The sequence below is a fragment of the Chiloscyllium plagiosum genome, chromosome 5 (genome assembly GCF_004010195.1).
Source record: "Chiloscyllium plagiosum isolate BGI_BamShark_2017 chromosome 5, ASM401019v2, whole genome shotgun sequence".
NCBI lineage: Eukaryota > Metazoa > Chordata > Chondrichthyes > Orectolobiformes > Hemiscylliidae > Chiloscyllium > Chiloscyllium plagiosum.
In genome coordinates this window covers 86409263-86413009 of record NC_057714.1, presented here as the reverse complement: position 1 = coordinate 86413009, position 3747 = coordinate 86409263, and the positions used below count along the sequence as shown (strand labels likewise).

The following is a 3747-nucleotide window of genomic DNA, read 5'->3' as shown; positions in this document are numbered from 1 at the left end:
GACCTTACCATTAAGTGTATAAGTCCTGCTAAGATTTGCTTTCCCAAAATGCAGCACCTTGCATTTATCTAAATTAAACTCCATCTGCCATGTCTAGCCCATTGGCCCATTTAGTCCAGATCCTGTTGTAATCTGAGGTAACCCTCTTCACTGTCCACTACACCTCCAATTTTGGTGTCATCAGCAAACTTACTAATGCTCTTATGCTCACATTCAATTTCTCCTTACAATTCCTCAGGTGTCTTTTCTAAAGGTGGTATTTTGTCTAATGTGGGTACATTTTCTAATGGTGGTGAATCGATTGCAATAATCTCTTTGTAGGAATAAATATCTGGCTTTTAGCTATTCTGAAATTTAGTTTTTAAAAATCTGGAATTAAGAGTGTCATGGTGACTATGAGCCATTGTCAATTGTTGGGAAAAACCCACCTGGTTCACCAATGTCCCTTTAGGAATGGTAATTGCTGTGCTGACTTGGTCTAGCTTACATACGAGTCCAGATTCATAGCAATATGGCTGATTCTTAAGTGCCCCTCTGGGCAATTAGGGAGAGGTAATAAATGCTGACCTAACATATGAATATTAAAAAAACTGTTACCTTCAAATTTTTGTTTTTGCATGAACATTGTTCGAATTATTTTGTCTTAAATTGTCTTCCAAATTTTAAACTCTGTATTCAGGCATTTAAATTTTGTTCCACAGCAACGTTATATGAAACTATTCCAATATAATTTTAAATTTAGTTAAATAGCAGTTCAAATTCTCCTCAGTAACAATAGATCAGGGTAATTTTTGGATGATATGAAATTAAATATAGTAGATGTTGAAACAGACTTTGGGTTTCAGATGCATTGGTCTTTAAAATGTCATGAACAGATGCAGAAAGTAATCAAGAAAGCTAATGGAATGCGAGTCTTTATATCGAGAGGGCTGGAGTGCAAACATGCCGAAGTTAGTGAAGAATCACACAGCATCAGGTTATAGTCTAACAGGTTTATTTGGAAGCACTAGCTTTCGGAGCACGGCCCCTTCACAACCACCTGATGAAGGAGCAGCGCTCCAAAAGCTAGTGCTTCCAAATAAACCTGTTGGACTATAACCTGGTGTTGTGTGATTTTTAACTTTGTACACCCCAGCCCAAAACTGGCACCTCCAAATCATGCTGAAGTTATACTGCAGTTATACAAAACCCTGGTTAGACCCATGTTGGGTACTGTGAGCAGATCTAGGCACCACACCTTAGAATGGATATTTTGGCCTTGGAGGGAGTAAAATGTTGGTTTATAAGAACGATACCTGGACTTCAGGGGTTAAGTTATGAGGAGAGATTACACAATCTAGGCCTCTTCTCTAGAATTTAAAAGATTTGGGGTGATCTGATCAAAGTCTTCAAGACATTCACAGGAAAAGACAGGTTAAAAAAAAACAGGTTCCACTGCTGGGGATTCTGGAACTAGGGGCATAGTCTGTGAATTAGAGCCAGACCATTCAGGTGAGACATTAGTAAGCATTTCTACACACAGAGTGGTAGACGTTTTGAATTCTCTTCCACAAATGGCACTGGACTTGAGATCAGTTGTTAATTTAACTCTGAGACAGATAATTTTTTTTGTTGAGGAAAGGTATTAAGGGACATGGGCCAAAGGCAGGTGTATGGAGTTAGTCCACAGATCTCATTGAATGGTGAACAGATATGAGGGGCTGAATGGTCTACTCCTGCTTCTATGTTCCTGTGCTCCTAACATTGTATCTCTGAGCTACTTACTGGGGGTTTCCTGCCTTTTTAAATGAATAAAATGGTGGTTCTAACCTTCAGGAGGGTTTTCCCAACTTTGGCAGCCAATGTGGATATTTTCCCACTTCTTCATCTTTTCCATCTTTTACACCTGAAATCAGAATGCACATTCCCTTGCATAATTTTTATAACAAAATAATTTGCTTGCAGCATTAATAAATCTACTTGTCAAAATTATGATTTAAACGCAGTGTGTCCTAATTTTCTAAAACCTTTAAAATTCTTTAATCTTTCTTCTTCTGATATTTTCTTTCTGCAATCTTTTAAATGTACCTTTTATCATCTTCATCAGACCTGCAGCCCTTTCAGTACTGCAGCCCCAGTACAAATTATTTTTCTGACCTTTACCCCATCTCTTGCACCTGTATCCTTTGGAACATATTCGTGATGAAGCAAAGCTCGTTTTGAGAGGTGAGAACTCTCTTTCTACTCCTTTTCTTTTCGAGCTTGGTGTTTGTACCATTATATTGTTCTGTTGTAAAGATTTTCCCCTATTTTGTCAGAGTCTCAAATTGGAGCCTGTTCTCCTTTGAACCTTCGTCTCGAAGGTTTCTGCTTCTTTCCGGTGTGGCTAGCATTGACTCTTAGGCCACACTGCTTGCCTTGTAGCTTTTCTCAGCTCTGAGGGGAAAACCTTTTGGAGGGCTTTTTTTTAGCTCAGCTGCTATTCCCATAACTATTGTTGAACGTCATATTTTGTTTTCCAGCTACTGACTGAATGATTGTGTCTCCCTAAAGCAATAAGGTTCTTAAAATGGTAAATTTACTTGTATTCAAGAACCTTTTATTCAAATGGAATCTAAATTTACACTACTGCTCACCATGTTGTATTTTTAGGCATTAGAATGTCGTATCTACTGGTTACCAATCACTTACTTGTGACTGGGACTGTCGGCTGCTACAGATCCTCCTTTCTATACTCAGTCCGGGACCCCATCTATTATCAGTAGTAGAAGAGAGACCAACTACAGGGGCTTAGTAAGAAGAAACATTTGTCTTACAGTGCAAAGGTTTACTGCATTGCAGCAATGGATATAATTAGTATTAGCTAGCAATGCACACTGGTAACTTTCAGGAAATGTCTGTTAGCTTTATCTCCATCACAATGTCATGCAAGACCAGCTGTTTCACCTTCCAAAGACCTTGTGACACCATCAAATTTGGTGGAGGTTAAGTACAGTGCAACATTAATACCGTCACCTTGGAAGAACTCAGAGCATATGACACATGCATGGAATGAAATCAAGTGTGCTGAAATGTTTCTGCTTCCCCTTTTGTGTCTTGTTCTTTCTATTTTAAATTAAAACATAGCAATTGGTTGAATGAGCACATCTCTCAGCCATATTACAAAAAAGATTGCTTGTTTTTTATTATGACAGTTCAAAGGTCAATTGATTACGTCATCATGTTTTTAAGGAGAAAACAAATCTCCCCACATAACTTTTCTCTCAGTTGACAACCCTACCCTCACCTGACAGCCACTTGCAATCACTGTTAGACAGAGGTGACAGGATAAAAACAGTAGTGGGGATTAACATAGGAGCACTTCAGCAAACTAATGGGTAACACAATTCCATCCCTGATGAATTAATCTAACCCAGTACAAGCTGCAAATGAAATATGGAGCTGGGTTTGGATGGCAGACTGATAAACACACATGCTAATGGGTGGATTAGATTAGATTAGATTACATTAGATTACTTACAGTGTGGAAACAGGCCCTTAGGCCCAACAAGTCCACACCGACCCGCCGAAGCGCAACCCACCCAGACCCACTCCCCCTACACTTACCCCTTCACCTAACACTATGGGCAATTTAGCATGGCCAATTCACCTAACCTGCACATTTTTGGGACTGTGGGAGGAAACCGGAGCACCTGGAGGAAACCCCGCAGACATGTGGAGAATGTGCAAACTCCACACAGTCAGTTGCCTGAGGCGGGAATTGAACCC

At 39.6% G+C, this 3747-nt stretch overlaps 1 long non-coding RNA gene across 1 annotated transcript in view; it reads right to left on the bottom strand.

Annotated features, from left to right (window-relative positions):
- LOC122550308 overlaps positions 1-2780 on the bottom strand; it is a 48678-nt gene extending 45898 nt beyond the window's left edge. The window contains exons 1-2 of the long non-coding RNA XR_006311808.1: positions 2671-2780; positions 1810-1885 (exon numbers count right to left, since the gene is read on the bottom strand). This is a non-coding gene — a long non-coding RNA (uncharacterized LOC122550308). The remainder of the gene's footprint in view (positions 1-1809; positions 1886-2670) is intronic.
- Between the last annotated feature and the right edge of the window lie 967 nt (positions 2781-3747).